We start from the raw sequence: 21,805 nt of genomic DNA on the forward strand, positions 1-21,805 counted from the left end.
TACCCTTTGTGTAAAAGAGTGCTTCCTCTTTTCACTCCTGAATGGTCTAGCTCTCATCGTAAGATCATGTCCCCTCCTTGATTCCCTAAACATAAGAAATAGTTTCTCTATTCCCCATGGAATTCTTTTAATATTTTAAAAACCTCAATCAGAACACCCATGAATCGTCCATACTCAAGGGAATACAAGAAAGGTTTATGCAACCTGTTGTCATAAATTAACCCTTGAAGCGGCAGTATCATTCTGGTGAACCTGAACTGCAGCCCCTCCAAGGCCAATAGATCCTTGCTGCAGTGAAAACACATTCAAGGACTTTTCAGCAGATGGGGGAGGAGGCAACTCCTGTTCTATTCCTGTCCACAAAATCACACGAGATAGCAGTTGGATATAGTCAAAAATGGGACCTCAGGATCATTTCCTCTTCCTTAACAAAGAGTATTAAGACCATATGCTAACTGATCTGAGGTCAGCTAACTTAGCAAAGATCAACAATAAAAATTGGGTCCTACCTGGTTTGTAAGGTTCAAATCTGGACTAAGCAGTATCCTAATCAATTGAGCATCTGAGAAGCATTGTTTTAGTAAGATCTGATTAAATTGTAGATTTTAGCTTTGCTTCTCTTAGACCATAAGTGAATAACAACTACCCCATACACCTCATAAATAGGTTGTTAGAAAATAATGATTGCTTTAGGCTGATGCTGGAGACGTCCACCTTTGAACATTTACAGTTGTTAACAAAATCTTGTTTGTGAGTGACAGCGATTGCCATATTGTATGATGCTCATCAATCCTTGAACTACTGATGCACGGAAATAAGATTTTATTAGTAACAGTAAATGTCCAGATCAATCAATGGGTTAGCTTTAAACGCTTTTGTCTTTTTTTGCCTCGATGTGGCACTTGAAAGTGTCCATATTACCTCCCTTCTCTTTTTACTGGCATGGCTGGGGTATGGTTCCATTGGTCAAAGCATCTCTGAGGGAGCTCACCCAAAGAATCAGTCTTCATGTTTGAACCTTCAATTTTGGGTTATTTGACCCAAACACATCAAGTGCCCACCTAATGGCAACACTTGAACTGTCCAGCAGGTCTCACTAGATAGAAATCAGCAGCAGAAAATTTGTCCTCTGTAGCGCAGGGTCACTAGATCAGCATAGAAGAGAAATTCAACCTATGATAGTCTGGCCTGAGTGGCTTAACACTGCACTCACTGACCCCTTGAAGGAAGTCCACCAGTTTCTCTTCCAACAGAAATGACTTGGAGCCTTTGTGGAGTAGCGTGAGAGAGCCTGTACCTGGCTTTCATGAAGCACTGTGATTGTTGACAATCTATTATATTTTGTGAAAAGTGTTTGAAGATGAGCTGAACAGATTTATCTCTCACAGCTGGGTTTTCTTATTGGCTAAATAGATGATTCTGTGTTTGTACTGGACAGATCCATGAACATTCCTAATTTAGGACATAGAGGATACTTGATGAACTGATACCCTGTTCATCATATGACTGGGTTACATGAGCCTGTCATAAAATAGACCCCTTCGTCATCTTGTTTCCATTAAGTATTCAGTTTGTACAACTGGTTTTCTGAACACCGGTGCTTAAAACTAAAATGAGTTGAACTTGGTTGGTATCTGGGCTTGTATTAAAATCTATTTTGCACTGGAGCACCTGAGTGTGATTTTGACTTTTGGACAATCTAACAGGGAAGGGTGCTGATTGGCTGCCCCTTCAAATGGCCAAGATGCCCCTGCAATTTTGAGTTCCCAGCCTCATTTAAATTTGGCTGGTCATACAGGCATTCTAATGCAGCTTGCCGGATGGAGGTCTCATGATCAAGCAGGGCAGCCACTCAGAAGGGAAGTTGGGGGATTTAGGTTTTCTTGTGAACACAAATGGCACTCCCATTTTGCACTCCTCCTCCTCTGTGGTCCACAAAAATAGTTTGTCTCTTACCTGTGACACCCTAATTGCCCTTGAGAAGGTGGTGGTGAGCCGCCTTCTTGGAACACTGCTGTCCATCTGGTGTAGGTACACCCACTGTGCTGTTCGGAAGGGAGTTCCAGGTTTTTGACCCAGTGACAATGAAGGAATGGCGATATAGTTCCAAATCAGGATGGTATGTAACTTGGAGGGGAACTTGCAGATGGTGGTGTTCCCATGCATCTGATGCCCTTGTCCTTCCTGGTGGTAGATGTTTGCAAGGTGCTGTCAAAGGAGGCTTGGCGAGTTGTTGCAGTGCATCTTGTAGATGGTGTACACTGTTGCCACAGTCTGTCAGTGGTAGAGGGAGTAAATGTTTAAGGTGGTGGGTGGGGTGCCGATTAAGCAGGCTGCTTTGTCCTGGATGGTGTCGAGCTTCTTGAGCATTGTTGGAGCTGCACCCATCCAGGCACCCAGTGGAAGGCCTCTTTCAAAATGAGCTGGCCACATCACTGGTATTTCTGGGACAGTAAGTCCCCATTTTGAGACCATTTCCATCCCGTTAACGTCAGGAAAAAGCCGTGAAAATTAACCCCATTCTGGTTGACTTCTGTCAGGTCTGAGATCAGATCATCTTAATTTTAAGCGGGCAATTCGGAAATCTTAAAAATGTAATCTGGGCATAAAAAGTTTAATTTTTAAAATAAGTCACTTAATTTCATTTATTTTTGCATCCGCATTTCAGTCTGATGATAGCAGTTATTATGTTTTCAATTCCATTTTATAATGGATATTAGTGCAAACCTCAAAACTTAAGTTATGCATTCTTCTGTGTCCAATTGTGAATTTGACAATAGTGTAAAAAGAGATGAGCTCCCAGGAAAGGTTTAGACGTGTTTAAACCCTTCAGTCTAGAGAGAAGCTTAAGGGTGACTTAAGTAGCGTTTATCAAATATCAAATAGTATAGGTAAGGTGAATCCAGAATATTACTTAGAGGTAAGTACAGATCCAGCCTATTTAGCTCATCTTTCCATTCTATTGGGTGTATGAACACAGTACAAATGTTTTAATTGGTGGTAAGTAAATTTAAATACACAAAAACATTTTTTATTCAAATAGTGATCAACTTTTAGAATAATCTATCTCAGTAATAGATTTAAAACATTGGGAGAATTCAAAGTGCAATTAGAAGATAAGTAGAATGAATTGGAATAAGAACAATCTTTAATAAGCTGTATGGCAATCTGCACTGAGTTTTGTGACTCAATTTACTGGATAATAATCTGGATTTTATACTATTTGATACTTTATTTATTAACCTCATGAAGTTACACTTTATTCTTTCCTTCTGGATTATCGAAATGAAGCATTTATAACCTTTCCTTTCTATCTCATCCCCTTTTCATTTTACCAAGTTCAAAATTGAATGAGGTCCATTGCTTGAGTTCTGAGGTTTACATTCCTGATACAAAAATTAATTGAAAACATTAGGAAGTGATTCCATCACACGGTGTAACACAGAGGTAACTGGGGAAGAAAGTCTTCACCTTACCAGTTCTTACATTTTATAATTTAAAAACAAATGGAAACCCATGAAATATGAAAGCAGAAAAATGTGAGGTGATACATTTTGGTAGGATGCATGAAAAGGGACAATACATGATGTTGTATGATCGTTTAAGAATGATGTCCAGTTAAGAACTCAATATGCTAATGAGTTAAGTACCAAGATGTAGTCATGTGACTAGAAGCCATATTCTGCACACCACCACCTGGGACAAAGGTTCTGTATATAGTTTGCCCTGTGTTGTATGTACAAGTTTAGCTGTTAATAAACCTTCTAGAGATCTTCAAGGAACTGGAATCCACATACCTCATTGTGTTGCTTAAGATAACAGAAAGAAACCCATGATATGGTGGCAATGATGATGAAAAGACAAGATATAAGCTTGAAGACCATGGGTAAAACAGCAAACCACATTTAAAAGTAGTACAGAAAACAGAAAAGAAAATTTGAAGCAACAAGTGAAGAAACTTTAAAACAAGTACCTGAAAAGAGTGAAAGAAAGCTACGTACCTTAGACAGCTGAGAAAAGCTCCACAGAATGGAAATGTGGCTGAAAAGCAAGCAATAGGGTGAGTCATTGTGCTGACGATCGAGTCATTGTGCTGACAATCGAGAAATCCCAGTAAAAAAATTGCAAAGCCTTTGAAGAGTTTAAAAAATTCATTTTCCAAAGGCTCCGTGTGAACTAGAGAAAAAAAATGGGAAAACCTTGAAAAGCACACGAACTGGAAAGAAAAAGTCTGATGGTGAAAAAAAGTGTGGAAAACCCCTGAATTTCCATTAAAGCAATCTAGCTGAATAAAATCATTAAACCAGTCAAGCTTGAAGAAGATAAATAAACTCTAGCAAAGGAAAAGCGAAGGGGAAAACCCTTGAACTACCTAGCAAACAGCTGTGTAAATATACAAGCAAAGTGCTGAAAGTGAAAAAACAGAGAACACTGTCAAGCACCTGTTACACTCTGCCAAAGCATCTCTCTTGGAAAAAAAAAGTTAAAGGGACATCACTCTTAAAGTGATCATACAGCACATGATAAATGGTACAATTTTAAAGAGAGTGCAAGAAGAGAGAGACCTGGGGGGGTGTAGCTGCACAAATCTCTGAAAGTAGCAGGACAGGTTAACAAAGCAGTCAATAAAGCATTTGGAATTTATAAATACACCCATAGAGTACAAAAGCCAGAAAGTTATGCTAAACCTATATAAAACATTAATTTGACCCCAGCTGGAGTATTATGTTAAATTCTGGCAGTTAGGGAAGAAGTTAAGGCTTTGGAGAGGGTACAGAAGAGATTTACTAGAATGGCTCCAGGGATGAGGGATTACAGTTAGACTGGAAAAGATGGAGTTGTTCTCCTTAGAGCAGAGAAGGCTAAAAGAGTGTTTAAAATGATGAGGGTTTAGATAGAGAGAAACTATATCCAATGGCTGAAAGGTCAATAACTAAAGGGCACAGATTTAAGATGATTGGCATAAGAACCTGACGAATATGATGAAAATCTTTTTACAAGAGTGGAATGCCCTGCATGATAGAGCAGTGGATACATTTTCAAAAAGGGAAATGGATCAAAACTTGAAGGAGAAAAGAATTATACGGATATGAGGAAAGAGTGGGGGAGTGGAACTAACTGGATTGTTCTTAGAAAGTGCTAGCACGCACTCGATAGGATGTTTAGTTTAGTTTAGTTTAGAGATACAGCACTGAAACAGGCCCTTCGGCCCACCGAGTCTGTGCCGACCATCAACCACCCATTTATACTAATCCTACACTAATCCCATATTCCTATCACATCCCCACCTGTCCCTATATATTTCCCTACCACCTACCTAAACTAGGGGCAATTTATAATGGCCAATTAACCTATCAACCTGCAAGTCTTTGGCATGTGGGAGGAAACCGGAGCACCCGGAGGAAACCCACGCAGACACAGGGAGAACTTGCAAACTCCGCACAGGCAGTACCCAGAATCGAACCCGGGTCCCTGGAGCTGTGAGGCTGCGGTGCTAACCACTGCGCCACTGTGCCGCCCCAAATGGGCGGATGAATGGCTTCCTTTTGTGCTGTAGCGTTTTAGGATTCTAGGATTCTCTGAGTTCTAAGAATTGTAGGTAGCCTTCCCTGTAAGGGTTTTGTTGTGGGTGTCATCTGTAGTGGCAGAACAGAGCACAGATGTATAGAGATAGAAGTGTGATGGTGTGGAGAGGTTCTTTGAGAAGGCTTGGGATTAAAGGAATAAATCCTAATGTGATTAAACAATTTGAGAGATCAACAACAGAAACTTGCCTTCATATGCTGCTAATGTAAGAAAATGTTCCAAGATTCATCTCAGGATTGGAATCAGACAAAAATTAGCACTGAGCCAAAGAAAGAGATCAAAGGCGACCAAACATTTGGTCAAAAAGGTAGGTTTTAAGCAGCGTCTTAAAGGAAAAGAGAGTGCTGGAGAGGGAATTCCAGAGCTTAGGGCTTAGACAGCTGAAGTTGGAGGGGAGGGTTGCTGACTATCACATGAGCAATGGATCACAGCTGTTCAGGATAACTTCAGGAGCTGATGGGAATAGCACTGTTATAGGAATACATGCAGCACCTGATGGCCTGCAGGGTGGGGGAAGCAGCATGTTCAATTGATATAGGAGAGTTGGGAGTTTAAGATCCCAGTTCAATACCATTCCACCACTGATCCACAATGTAATTTTGGGTTGATGATCATTTCTGTATGTTGGAGCTGGAGGCTACATTGGGTGCTGTTTGTTTTTCATATTACATGCACCACTCTATTGTGCAAAGCAGAGGTGATTGTATCATTGTTAGTGGATAATCTGACCTGCAGCTTTCTCACACAATTACACATTTGGGTTCCTGTGACCTGCATAAAAAATAATTGCGCATGTAATATTTTTGTACCAAAGTGTGATGATATTGATTCAGCTGTCCAGGAAGAAATAAAGAAACTGAGAAAAAAGAAACTGAGTTATGTCAGGTAGGATTATGAAACCACCAAGGATGATCTGGACAGAGTTTTTTTGTAGTTTGTTTAAAATCTGTAAAACCTTCAGGCAAGCAGTAGTATATTCAAAGCAGTATTGTCAGAACCACAAAGTTTCCACTCTGTTATTAAAGTTGCTTATGTGAAGTCAAAAGCGATAAAACAGTTCATGAAGACTAAACATTATACAGAACAGCGCCACAACAGTCCTGAGTGCTGTAATGATATAACATGAGCAATTCAGCTTCATTCTCTTAGACCCCCACCTCAATGAATTTTGAGCTTGGCATGACGTTGAGCTCTTCTTCCGTCGCCTCTGCCTCCCTGTCCGCTTCTTTGACCAGGAGTCATCATCCCCCTCAGCGTCCTTTTAAATCATCTCCAAGATTCTCCCTCCACCTGGACCCCTCCCTCTAGCTTCTTACCGTCCCTCGATCTTTTCATTGAGCACTGCGGATGTGACATCGGCCGTCTCAATTACTCTGCTGCCCTCACTCACTGTAACCTATCTCCCTCTGGACTTGCCACACTCCATTCTCCACACTCCTACCTCCCCCTAGACCATGATCCCACTACCAAAGATCAGGCCATTGTCTCCAGGACTGTCACTGACCTCATATCCTCTGGAGATCTTCCCTCCACAGCCTCCAACTTCATAGCTCCCCAACCACATACAGCCCACTTCTACCTCCTTCCCAAAATCCACAAACAAGACTGTCCCAGTAGACCCATTGTTTCAGCCTGTTTCTGCCCCACCGAACTGATTTCTTCCTACCTTGACTCTATTTTTACTCCTCTTGTCCAGTCTCTTCGCACCTACATTCGTGACTCTTCTGATGATCTCTGTCACTTCAACAGTTTCCAGATCCTCACTGTCTCCTATTCACCATGGACATCCAATGCTTCTACACCTCTATTCTCCACCAGGACAGTCTGAGGGCTCTCCACTTCTTCCTAGAACAGAGGCCCAACCAGTCCCCCTCCTCCACCTGGCTAAACTTGTTCTCACATTGAACTACTTCTCCTTCAACTCCACTCACTTCCTCCAAATAAAAGGTGTTGCTATGGGTACCTGCATGGATCCAACTATGCCTACCTTTTAGTGGGATATGTGAAACATTCCTTGTTCCAGTCCAACTCAGGCCCCCTCTCTCACCTCTTCATTCGATACATGCTGTTTCCTGCTCTCGTCCTGAATTGGAAATTTTCATTGACTTTGTTTTCAAATTCCACCCTTCTCTCACTTTCACACGGTTCATCTCTGATTCTTCCCTTCCCTTCCCTTCCTTGACTTCTCTGACTCCATTACTGGGGATAGGCTATCAACTAATATTCACTATAAGGTCACGGACTTCCAGAGTTATCTTGACTACACTTCCTCACACCCTGCTTCCTGTAAGGACTCCATTCCATTCTCCCAGTTTCACTGTCTCTGATGTATCTGTTCTGATAATGCAACATTCCGCAACAGCGCTTCTGATATGTCTTTCTTTTTTCTCAAACAAGGATACCCCACCATGGTTACGAGGGCCCACAACCATGCCCGATCTATTTCACGCATTTCTGCTCTCGCCCCTTCCCCTCCCTCTCAGAGCCATGATAGGGTTCCCCTTCTCCTGATCTTCCACCCCATTAGCCTCCATATTCAATGGATCATCCCTCGCCATTTCCGCCACCTCTGGCGTGATCCCGCCACCAAACACATAGTCCCTTCCCCTCCTCTTTCAGCATTCTAAAGGGATCATTTCCTCCTCGATACTCTGGTCCACTCCTCAGTCACCCCCAACGCCTCCTCACTTTTCTATGGCTCATTGCCAGGCAAGCACAGGAGATGAAACACCTGAGCTGAAATTTTACCCTTGTCAGATGGGAGCCGTCCACTGACCGAAATGTCAGTAGCGATCCTGCCTCCACCTGGCCTGGGAATCCAGTCCGGATTTTACGATCTCCAGGCCCTTAATTGGTCTGAGGCGGGACTTCCACCTCATTGAGGCAGGAAGACCCGCCTAATGGAACTGCCGGCCAATCAGCAGGCCAGCAGGTCTTAGTCCCAGCAGCGTCACTGGGAGTGGTGGCCACTACTGGAACTGCAACCCAGCTTTCCGAAGAAGAGGAAGGATGGCCCCGGGAAAAGGTAAGTCTTTGGGCGTTGCCGGGGGTGATCGGTTAGGCCCCGGTGAAGCAAGTATGGTTGATTTGGGGAGGGGGAGGGGGGCAAGGTGCATGCTGGGCATTGGGGGTGTTTGGGGCATCGGGGGCAACCCTCCGTCGGGCACAGGGTGCCTGACCAGGAGAGTCCCCCCCCCAGGCCATCAGAAAGCCCTCTACTTTTGTCAGGCGGATTTTTTTAGGCCTGGGCTGTCCGACCGGCCAAGGGTAAAATCCCAGTGGTGGCGTGCAGAGGCCCTTAAGTGGCCATCAATTGGCCAATTAAGGCCCTTGATTGGCCTGGGGTGGGTGGGCTGTTTCCCACCACCGCCGCCCCATATAAAATGGCGGCGGAGGCGGGAGGGGTTTGGGAAGGGTCCCCCGAGCCTCGCACTCCATTTTACAGCCACCCCCTCACCACCATCCTGCTTTTTGGGGGGGCCTAAAATTCTAGCCCTGCTTTTTCACCTCCTCCCTTATCATCGTTGTTACGACCAGGTGAGAAAGATGTCTAGGGGTCACTTTTAGCCTTCACCTGGTCTTACTGTAACAGGGTTTTGTTTTAAACATACGGTTTTGAGCTTCCCCTTGGTGAATCCTTGTTCACCGCTTTCCAATTATAAGGCAAAGGAATGAGCACAAATAAGCTTTCTTAGGTTTAAAGAAGAAAAGTGAAATTTATTAAAACTTAAATTCTAATTTGGTTAATGCCTACGGATGCACGCTGTGCATGTGCTATCATGCACATGTGATACGCAATTGCAAATAGAGAAGGAAACAAGCAGAAGAGAAATAAAGTAGAGAGGTTTGAGGCAATCTCTGAAGTGGGGTTTTTGTTACTGTGTTTCGAGCTCACTGTAGTCCTTGCTTGTAGGTAGATCTTGCTTTTCGTTGGGGCCCAGTATTCTTCTTAAACCTTGTTCACTGTAGGAGACTTTTCTCTTTTGGGGTTCATATGTCTTCAATAGTTTCCGAAGCTGGTGAGAGAGATGAGAGCAGACAGGAGAGAGGCGGTGGCAAGCCAGCCACGAGATGTCTTTTCAGTCCAGGAGCAAACAGCTTTCTAAGTTAAAAAACAACCTCCAACAAGCAGTTAGCCATGTGACTAAAATGGTCTGACCACGTCTGTTTGTGTATTCGGTCATCTTAGCAACCAACCTGGAATGCGAGCTCCTCCACCTTCAACGTCTGGTAATCAAAAGTCCACTGTGGATTGAATGTATCAGGGAATGGTCTTTTGCCCATTTTAAGCACTGTCTGTAAATATGCAAATATCTTTCCAGTTAAGGGTCAGGTGTTGCTTCCTTTTAAAAAGCAAGTTCTTTCTTTACTCCAGTAACAGTTTAAAAATCAATGTTCGTGTGGTGAAATTAATGTGCCTCATTCTTGGCAGGTGGGGGCCTGCATGACAACATCAGGGTCCCAAACACTCTTTCCAAGTTAAACAGCGATTTGCTTGTAGGAACACAAAATACTGCGGATGCCGGAAATCTGAAACAAAAACAGAAAATGCTGAAATACTTAGCAGGTCTGGCAGCATCTGTGGAGAAACAGAGTTAACGTTTCAGATTGATGAATCTTCATCAGAACATTTCGAACCTTTGCCAGTTCTAATGAAAGATCATTGACCTGAAACGTTAATGCTGTTTTCTCTCCATAGATGTTGCCTGACCTGTTAAGTATTTCCAGTAATTTACTCGTACTTCTTTCAGTTTAGTACACTATATTTGCTGCTCACAATATGGTCTCCTCTACAATGGGGAGTCTAAATGCAGACTGGGTGACAGCTTTGTGGAAAACCGACGTTCAGTCTGCAAGCGTGACCCCGAGCTTCCTGTCGCTTGTCATTTCAATTCTCCACTTGCTCCCACTCTTGCTGCAGTGTTCCAATGAAGTTCAATACAAGCACAAGGAACAATAACTCATTTTTCGACTGGGCACTTTACAGTCTTCCAGTCTCAACATTGAGTTGAATAATTTTGGATCATAACCTCTGCTCCCATTTTTTTCCTGCTGGTTTGTTTTCTTTGTCATCGACCTGAAACATTAACTCTGTTTCTCAATCCACAGATGCTGCCTGACCTGCTGAGTATTTCCAGCATTTTCTGTTTTTGTTTCAGATTTCCAGCATCTGCAGCATTTTACTTTTGTAATTCTAGATGTTCTCTTGCTTTGATAAATGTCAGTGTTTCATATCAATGAAAGTGAACATGCAAGTTACAGACATTCCCTTAACAATCATGTCTGGCAATGCTTCCATTCCACCATCTATTGGAGGTGGAGTGCTTTGGGAGAATGCAATTGTAGAATTCTGTTAGTAAAGATTTAGCTGTTGTTTACAATATTTTAAAGCCTGAATAAATTAGATCTTTTTGATTAGATTACAAGAAAACAACAACTTGCATTTATACAGTACTCCAGGAAAACATCCCAAGGTGCTTCAAAAAGTGGATGCTGAGCCAAAGAACGAGTTATTTGGAGAACTGAACAAAAGCTTGGTCAAATAGTTTAAGGAGGGTTTTAAATAAGGAGAGGGAGGTGGATTGGAAAAAGGATTTAGGGAAGGAATTTCGGAGTGTGGAGCCCAGACAGCTGAAGGTATGCATCAAAATCCTGACCTTAATTAGTATTAAGATGACTAGCATTCCATCTTTACGTCAGCAACATAGGAGATGGTGTAACAGCTTTTCAATCTTCAGTCCAAAGGGTTTATGTGAAATATCAGCTTCTCCTGTCTGTGGAACTCTTCGGAATGTCTTTCTTTTGAACTCCATCCTTGTGCAAGGCAAATGTCAATTCTCATTTGCTGAACCTGTGTTGTTGGAGTGTACACTGAGCTCTGGAAAGCCCAAAACAAAATCTGCCTTTATTCTCAGCAATAAAGTAAGCAAGCACCTTGTCTACTGTTGCTTGGGACTACATCTTATTATCTAATCTTTGAAGTTTCTAAAACTGTTCTCTTTGAATGGAAATAATTGATTTGCATTAATCTCAATTTATTGCATTAGGATCCATTTTAGCACATGGCTTGACCTCTTCTCTGAACAATATCCTTTGTCCTAAATCATGTTCGTTGATTCATTTTTGATGAGTTATTATTTATATTGCTGCAAAACTATTATTAGGTGGTTCTGCTTTACAACAACATTATTTCACCTTTAGTACATGTTGTAGATCCAGCCCAAGTACTGGCATGTTTTTTTTAACCTAAATGTTACTGAGCTACGCAGACCAGGTCGCAGTTTCAATCCTGCTTTGTACTGAGTTGACTATCTCGACTGGCTCAATGGTGGACACATTATAATTGGTCCCATGTTACAGAGATTAAAATTGATAATGGATTCTGTATCTGATCGGTAACCAGTGACCACTGTTGGAAAATGTGCATGTGTGGTCTTTGAGTGAGGACAAAATCGGAGCTCAGCGGTGATATCCCCACAGTAATGTTCACTGATAGTTATTGTTTAAACTCGTGTGTGAAGAACAGCCACTTGGACTATGTATTGGCAAGCTTCTGGTGCTCATGGAAAGAAGGAGTAAGAGGAGAAAATGTTAGGGAGAGAAAAAAGCATTTGAAGGATTAATGATTAATTCAGGATATGCTTGTATTATGTTCAATTGAGTGCTGAACCCTGGCAGTATAGAAAAGAAAATCATAATTAATACTGTAACCTTGCTTTGAAAATATAACCACCAATGTGCATAAATGATGATCGATGATTGGCAGGTACTAGATGAGTTTTGACACAGCATCAATAACTACAGCTCTAGTCTTACTCAAGCATTTAATCTCACAATAATTTCATGTCACCTGCTTCCAGCAGCAAATTCTCAGACTTCACGCAGATACACTAATCAACCAAGACGTCCAGCTTCAAGCAAAGAAAATAAATATCTGCAACTTGCTGAGGATCAAAAATAAACCACAAGATTTACTTGCACTACTGAAACGATCAATGTGAAATTTGTGAAATATTGCAAGGAATACATTTTACTTGACAAAAGAAAGTGTTTGCTGCCTGACTTGTTGATTGTTGAAATGCTGCAGGACTGTATTTTTCTGAGGAACGGCTTCGTTTTCCATTCATATATTTGTTCTTCAGTTTGTTCTGTGAAGGGCTTGCTGTGTGGCACAGTTGGTAAATATGCTGCTTCATACTAAGCTATACAACCAGCAGACTTTCAAGGGTCACACATCAATGACATTATTGGCTTCAATGGAAATGAAAGGCAGGAGGGATGTATAATGGGCGGCTGATCTAATATCACCTGTTTTACACTGTCATCTAAAGTCAAAATTAACCCCTATATATTTGAGTTTTGTGTGTGTGTGTTAGCGCTCTCTGTGTGCATGTTTATGTGTACTTGGGGGTTCTGTGTGTGCCTTATGTATGTTTATACACAAAATGGCTACAGTATCATAGTGGTTATGTTATTGCATTATTAATCCAGAGACCTGGATAAATGATCCAGTGTCACGAGTTCAAATCCCATCACGGCAACTGGGGAATTTAAATTCATATAATTAAATAAATCTGCAGTAAAAGTTATTATCAATAATGGTAACCATGGAATGACTGGATTGTTGTAAAAAAAAAGACCAAATGCTTCACTTTAGGGAGGGAAATCTGCCATTCTTCCCTGGTCTGGCCTATAATTGACTCCAGACCCACAGCAATGCTGTTGATTCATAATGGCACTCTGAAATGGCCTAGCAAACCACTCAGTTGTATTCAAGAAGGCAGCTCACTACTCTCTCAAGGACAATTAGGGATGGGCAATAAATGCTGGCCTTGTCCGTGACACTCATAACTTGTGAATGAATTTTTTTTTAAAAGTCCTATTCCTTTTGCTTTATCATGTCACTGATGTCAGACTGGATTAAAAGGGAAGATTAACCTGGCATTGCCCTCAATTAACTAACTAGTTTTTTCCTGTTCAGTGTTATTGACTCTCTTTTTCACACATGAGCAATTGTAATAAAAAGTCCACGTAGGGTTTCATGACAAAAAAAGAGGAGAAAATGGCACCTAGTGGTCAAAGAGAACAATTCCATCCCAGATGCTTCTGACTTCTGACTTAGGTAGCAGAGCAACAGTAAGTTACACATTAAGTTGTTTCTAATGCCATATGAATACAACACAATTTCCCTCAGTGCTAAGTGGTTTTAATTGGAAATGGAACTGGAAAATATTCTATTAAAATTGACTTTTTAAAAGTTGATGGATAAAATTAAAAATGTATGAAGAGGGGATGTTTCAATCCCTGCTCATGCATAGCGCAGAGTGCAATAAGCATGTAAATTCCACAATATTTTTGTTCAGGATACAAAACTTCAGACACTGAGATGGTTTTTGGACTTCTATTTGTTTTGCTGACCTGGCCAAAATAACGCTAATAATATAAAATGGAATTGACTCGATACAAAATCATTCACTTTAATAGAAGGGATATTGTATAATAAGTTATATTATCCAAATTACTGTATATTCACTGCAGATAAATTCTAATTGAAAATGTAATTATTTTTCTTCATCTCCCGAGGGCTGATTATCAAATTATAGCACACATTGGGTAGGAATGGGCAAAGCTGATGCATCGCCCATCTGATGGCACCACTGGTAGGACTATTTTCATGGCTGGGCCTCAGTTGAATTTGCTCAGTGAGCTTCAAGTGAGGGATGACAGACAGCTGGTCAATTGGGGGCACAGAAAATCCAGCAGCTTTCTCGCAGAACCAAGCCTGAAGTTAAATCTTAAAGTGGGGGATGGTGGGAGTGGGGGGGGTGGGGGGGCGGGGGGCGCATTCTAGCGGGCACACTGAACAACCAGCGACAGATGAGAAGATTTTTGCAGGGTCAACATGATGCTTTTGCCCCAACAAAAGTCAGTGGCATTGTGATTTATTTCCCCCTTGTTTTAGAAGCAGCCTGCAGAGGTCCCTTTAAGAATCAATGATTAGGCTGCTCCAACTCTGGTACCACTGGGCAGAGCATACACACCACGGCCCTCTGCCTACTGGGATCTAATAATTGCCTGCATAGGACCATGATTTAAATATTTTAACAAAGCTCCCACCTGTTTCAGCAGAGAGCACTTGCTGTGCATTTCAAGGCATGCTTGAGAATCTGGTCAGACTGACCTCAGTATAATTTTTTGAAAACCTTTGCCCAAGTACACAGCATGTATTGGCCAGGGTGGTAGTAGGGATAAGGAAAGTCTTGGGTCTATTTCCATTGGCGCACGGAAAGCTAAAAGGAGATTTAACAAAGCTTTAAAATTATGAAGGGGTTTGATAGAATAAATGGAGAAAGACTAGTTCTTCTTTTGGGGAGTCGGTGATGAGGGGTCATTAATTTAAAATTATCGTTTATAGAGTAGAGAGAGAGGGAGAGAGGTTAGGAGAAATTTATTTTCAGAGAATTGTTGGAGTATGGACTGCTTTGCCATAGGAAGTAGTTGAGGGAAAGCCCATTGCATCTTTTGAGGGGAAAGTGGATAAATGTTTGAAGCAGAGAGAGTTGCAGAGCTATGTGGAGAGACCGGGTCAATCAGATTTATTTTTGATTGTTTGAGCATAGACACAAGTGTTTGAATGACCTCATACTATGCTGTAAATACTTATGGTTCCATGTTCAGCTATCGTATACAGTTAAACCATTGAGTTCAAGATAGCAAAGAGTAAAAGAAAATTCAACTTCTGCCCCTTGTAGTCTCTGTGTGGTTTCTTGATTACTACACCTTTATACACAGAGAGATTACAGGATTGGATTGACCAATAATTTTCACATTGATTTAATTTCTTCATAAAATGAATTAGAGGGAGATTTAAAAAATTCTTCCACAAAGGGAATATGAACATACGAATTAAGAGCAGGAGTAGGCCACTCGGCCCCTTGAGCCTGCTCCGCCATTCAATAAGATCATGGCTGATCTTATTGATCCTCAGCTCCACATTCCCGCATTCCTCAGATAACCTTTCACCCTCTTTCTTATCAAGAATCTATCTATCTCTGCCTTAAAAATATTTAAAGATTCTGCTTCCACTGCCTTTTAAGGAAGAGAGTTCCAAAGACTCACAGCCCTTTGAGAGAAAAAAAATTCTCCTCGTCTCTGTCATAAATAGGCGACCCCTTATTTTTGGTTCTAGTCTCCCACAAGGAGAAACATCCTTTCCACATCCACCCTGTCAAGACCCCTCAGGATCTTACATGATTCAATCAAGTCACCTCTTACCCTCTTAAACTCCAGTGGATACAAGCTAGCCTGTCCAACCTTTCCTCAGAAGACAACCCGCCCATTCCAAGTATTAGTCCAGTAAACCTTCTCTGAACTGCTTTCCACACATTTACATCCTTCCTTAAATAAGGAGACCAATACTGTACACAGTACTCCAAATACGATCTCACAAATGCCCTGCATAACTGAAGCATAACCTCCCTACTTATGTATTCAATTCCCCTCACAATAAATAATAACATTCCTAATTACTTGCTGAACCTGCATACCAACCTTTTGTGATTCATGCACTAGAACACCCAGATCCCTCTGCATCTCAGAGCTCTGCAATCTGTCACCATTTAGATAATATACTTATTTTTTATTCGTCCTGCCAAAATGGACAATTTCCCATATTATGGGCTGAAATTTATACTCCCTCCAATGAAATCGGCGGCGGGCGAAAACAATGGCAGTGCACCCACGCGGGCCGTACGTCACAGAGCCACCACGATATTAAGTGTGGCGGCTCATTTAAATAGCCGGGGCAGACCCCCCGACCCCCTCGCCCACCGATCACGTGGAGGGGGAGGGCTGTCTGTCCTAGACAATGGTGTCAGCTGCCTGTGCAGAGGTACTGACACCATTTTTAAAGGACTTTGAGCCTGTTATGACTTACCTTCAGGAGCGGAGAGCAGTCGGACCTGTGTGGAAACAACCAGAACTGGGAGCGGATAAATCCAGCGTGAGGCTCAGGGCCTTCACTTATCTTCAGGAGCGGAGTGCAGTCGGACCTCTTCCAGCGTACCGGAGTTTTGACAAAAGAAAAGCCAACAGTGACGTCACAAGAAAGCTGTAAGGTGATTGGTTGGTGAGTCACTGCTGTTAGGGAATAGCTCTAAGTAGCTGGGTAAGTATTTAAGGTAAGAAAGGTTTACAGTTTTTTTTCATATGTAGTAAGTAGTGTTTTTTTAGGGAGTTCTGTAGTAACAAGGACCAGGGAAGAAGAGCCCTAGAATAATTGATATTATTTGATATTAAGATCTTCCAAAAGGTTTAATTTAAAGGGTTAAGTCATGGCAGGAGAGCTCAAAGCCATGGTGTGCTCCTCGTGCTCCATGTCGGAAGCCGGGGACATTTCCAGTGCCCGGGACCAGCATGTGTGCAGTAAGTGTCTCCAGCTGCAGCTTCTGGAAGCCAGGGTTTCAGAGCTGGAGCAGCAGCTGGGGACACTGTGGAGCAACCATGAGACGGAGAGTATCATGGATAGCATGTATAGAGAAGTGGTCACACTGCAGGCTCAGACTCCACAGGCAGGAAGGGAATGGGTGACCACCAGGCAGAGCAAGAGGACTAGGATTGCAGTTAAGGAATCTCCTGTGTCTATTCCCCTGCAAAACAGATATACTGCTTTGGATACTGTTGGGGGGAATGGCTTCTCAGGGGAAAGCAACAACAGCCCAATTCTTTGCACCACGGTTGGCTCTGCTGCACAGGGGAGGAGCAAAAAGTGTGCGATTGCAATAGTTATTGGGGATTCAATTGTAAGGGGAATAGATAGGCATTTCTGTGGCCACAAAAGAGACCACAGGATGATATGTTGCCTCCCTGGTGCTAGGGTCAAGGATGTCTCAGAGCGTTACAGGACATCTTGAAGGGGGAGGGTGAACAGCCAGTGGTCGTGGTACACATTGGTACAACTGACAAAGGTTAAAAAAAAGGATGAGGTCTTAAAAGCAGAATATAGTGAGCTAGGAAGTAAGTTGAAAAGCAGGACCTCAAAGGTAGTGATCTCAGGATTACTACCAGTGCCACGTGCTAGTCAGAGTAGAAATAGCAAGATATATCGGATGAATAATGTGACCATAATTCCGTAAGTTTTAAGGTACTTGTGGATAAGGATAAGAGTAGTCCTCGGGTGAAGGTGCTAAATTGGGGGAAGGCTAATTATAACAATATTAGGCAGGAACTGAAGAATTTAGATTGGGAGCGGCTGTTTGAGAGTAAATCAACATCTGACATGTGGGAGTCTTTCAAATGTCATGTGATTAGAAAATAGGACTGGCATGTTCCTGTGAAGAAGAAGGATAAGTTTGGCAAGTTTTGGGAACCGTGGATAACGAGGGATATTGTGAGCCTCGTCAAAAAGAAAAAGGAAGCATTCGTAAGGGCTGGAAGGCTGGGAACGGACGAAGCCCTTGAGGAACATAAAGAAAGTAGGAAGGAACTTAAGCAAGGAGTCAGGAGGGCTAAAAGGGGTCATGAAAAGTCATTGGCAAACAGGATTAAGGAGAACCCCAAGGCTTTTTATACGTATATAAAGAGCAAGAGGGTAACCAGGGAAAGGGCTGGCCCACTCAAGGACAGAGATGGGAATCTATGTGTGGAGCCAGAGGAAATGGGTGAGGTACTAAATGAGTACTTTGCATCAGTATTCACCAAAGAGAAGGACTTGTTGGATGATGAGTCTAGGGAAGGGAGTGTAGATAGTCTGGGTCATGTCGTTATCAAAAAGGAGGAGGTGTTGGGCGTCTTGCAAAGCATTAAGGTAGATAAGTCCCCAGGGCCTGATGGGATCTACCCCAGAATACTGAGGGAGGCAAGGGAAGAAATTGCTGGGGCCTTGGCCTCCTCATTGGCTACAGGTGAGGTCCCAGAGGACTGGAGAATAGCCAATGTTGTTCCTTTGTTTAAGAAGGGTAGCAAGGATAATCCAGGAAATTATAGCCTGGTGAGCCTTACGTCAGTGGTAGGGAAATTATTAGAGAGGATTCTTCGGGACAGGATTTACTCCCATTTGGAAACAAATGGACTTATTAGCGAGAGGCAGCATGGTTTTGTGAAGGGGAGGTCGTGTCTCACTAACTTGATTGAGTTTTTTGAGGAAGTGACGAAGATGATTGATGAAGGAAGGGCAGTGGATGTTGTCTATATGGACTTCAGTAAAGCCTTTGACAAGGTCCCTCATGGCAGACTGGTACAAAAGGTGAAGTCACACGGGATCAGAGGTGAGCTGGCAAGATGGATGAGTAGCAGTTGAAGGATGCTTTTCTGAATGGAGGGCTGTGACCAGTGGTGTTCCGCAGGGATCAGTGCTGGGACCTTTGATGTTTGTAGTATATATAAATGATTTGGAGGAAAATGTAGCTGGTCTTATTAGTAATTTTGTGGACGACACAAAGGTTGGTGGAGTTGCGGATAGTGATAAGGATTGTCAGAGGATACAGCAGGATATAGATCAGTTGGAGACTTGGGCGGAGAAATAGCAGATGGAGTTTAATCTGGACAAATGTGAGGTAATGCATTTTGGAAGATCTAATACAGGTGGGAAGTATACAGTAAATGGCGGAACCCTTAGGAGTATTGACAGGCAGAAAGATCTGGGCGTACAGGTCCACAGGTCACTGAAAGTGGCAACACATGTGGATAAGGTAGTCAAGAAGGCATACGGCATGCTTGCCTTCATCGGTCGGGGCATAGAGTATAAAAATTGGCAAGTCATGCTGCAGCTGTACAGAACTTTAGTTAGGCCACACTTAGAATATTGCGATAATTCTGGTCGCCACACTACCAGAAGGACGTGGAGTCTTTGGAGAGGGTACAGAAGAGGTTTACCAGGATGTTGCCTGGTCTGGAGGGCATTAGCTATGAGGAGAGGTTGGATAAACTTGTTTTCACTGGAACGACGGAGGTGGAGGGGCGACATGATAGAGGTTTACAAAGTTATGAGTGCCACGGACAGAGTGGATAGTCAGAAGCTTTTTCCCAGGGTGGAAGAGTCAGTTACTAGGGGACATAGGTTTAAGGTGCAAGGGGCAAAGTTTAGAGGGGATGTGCGAGGCAAGTTCTTTACACAGAGGGTGGTGAGTGCCTGGAACTTGCTGCCGGGGGAGGTGGTGGAAGCAGGTACGATAGCGACGTTTAAGAGGCATCTTGACAAATACATGAATCGGATGGGAATAGAGGGATACGGTCCCCGGCAGTGCAGAAGGTTTTACTTTAGACAGCCACAGTTCCTGTGCTGTACTGTTCTTTGTTCTTTGTTCTTTGAATACATGGCTGAAGAGATGGTGTGAGGGGGAGGGTTTTAGATTCCTGGGACATTGGGACCAGTTCTGGGGGAGGTGGGACCAGTACAAACTGGACGGGTTACACCTGGGCAGGGGTGGGACTGATGTCCTAGGGGGAGTATTTGCGAGAGTAGTTGGGGAGGGTTTAAACTAAAATGGCAGGGGGTTGGGAACCTTTGCAAGGAGTCAGAGGAGGGGGGATCAAAGACAAGAATAAAAGACAGTAAGGGGAATAAGAAAAGTGATAGGCAGAAAAATCAAGGGCCAGAATCAAACAGGGCTACAGTGAAAAATAGTGGGAAGGGGACAAGTAATGTTAAAAAGACAAGCCTTAATGCTTTGCGCCTTAACGTGCAGAGCATTCGCAATAAATTGGATGAATTAATCGCGCAAATAGATGTAAACGGGTGTGATATAGTCAGGATTACAGAGACACGGATGCAAGGTGTCCAGGGATGGGAAATGAACATCCAGGGGTATTCAGTATTTAGGAAGGACAGACAAAAAGCAAAAGGTGGTGGAGTTGCATTGCTTGTTTAAGAGAAAATTAACGCAATAGTGAGGAAAGTTATTTGCACTGACGATGTGGAATCTGTATGGGTCGAGCTGAGAAACACTAAGGGGCAAAAAACATTAGTGGGGGTTGTATATAGACCCCCAAACTGTAGTGGTGATGTTGGGAATGGCATTAAACTGGAAATTAGAGATGCATGTGACAAAGTGGCACAGTGGTTAGCACTGCAGCCTCACAGCTCCAGCGACCCAGGTTCAATTCTGGGTACTGCCTGTGCGGAGTTTGCAAGTTCTCCCTGTGTCTGCGTGGGTTTCCGCTGGGTGCTCCGGTTTCCTCCCACAACCAAAGACTTGCAGGTTGATGGGTAAATTGGCCATTGTAAATTGCCCCTAGTGTAGGTAAGTGGGAGGAGAATGGTGGGGATGTGGTAGAGAATATGGGGTTAATGTAGGGTTAGTATAAATGGGTAGTTGTTGGTCAGCTCAGACTCGGTGGGCCGAAGGGCCTGTTTCAGTGCTGTATCTCTAAATAAATAAATAAAGGAACATCTGTAATTATGGGTGATTTTAATGTGCATATAGATTGGGCAAATCAAATTAGTCACAATACCATAGAGGAGGAATTCTTGGAGTGTAAATGGGATGATTTTCTGGACCAATATGTTGAGGAACCAACTAGAGAACAGGCCATCCTAGACTGGGTATTGTGTAATGAGAGAGGAATAACTGACAATCTAGTGGTGCCAGACCCCTTGGGGATGAGCGACCATAATATGATAGAATTCTTCATCATGTTGGTGAGTGACGTAGTTGGTTCTGAGACTAGGGTCCTGAATCTTAGTAAAGGAAACCACAAAGGTATGAGGCGCGAGTTGGTTATGACGGATTGGGAAACATTACTTAAAGGGATGACGGTGGATAGGCAATGGCAAACATTGAAAGAGCGCATGGATGAACTGCAACAATTGTTTATCCCTGTCTGGCGCAAAAGTAAATCAGGGAAGGTAGCCAAACCATGGCTTACAAAGGGAAATTAGAGATAGCATTAGATCCAAAGAAGAGGCATATAAATCTGACAGAAAAAAACAACAGACCTGAGGATTGGGAGCAGTTTAGAATTCAGCAAAGGGGGACCAAGGGATTGATTAAGAAAGGGAAAATAGAGTACAAGAGTAAGCTTGCGGGGAACATAAAAACTGACTGTAAAAGTTTCTATAGGTATATGAAGTGAAAAAGATTGGTGAAGACAAATGTAGGTCCCTTACAGTCAGAAACAGGGGAATTTATTATGGGGAACAAAGAAATGGTTGACCAACTAAATGCATACTTTGGTTCTGTCTTCACAAAGGAGGACACAAATATCATACCAGAAATGTTGG

The sequence above is a fragment of the Heterodontus francisci genome, chromosome 10 (genome assembly GCF_036365525.1).
Source record: "Heterodontus francisci isolate sHetFra1 chromosome 10, sHetFra1.hap1, whole genome shotgun sequence".
Taxonomy (NCBI): domain Eukaryota; kingdom Metazoa; phylum Chordata; class Chondrichthyes; order Heterodontiformes; family Heterodontidae; genus Heterodontus; species Heterodontus francisci.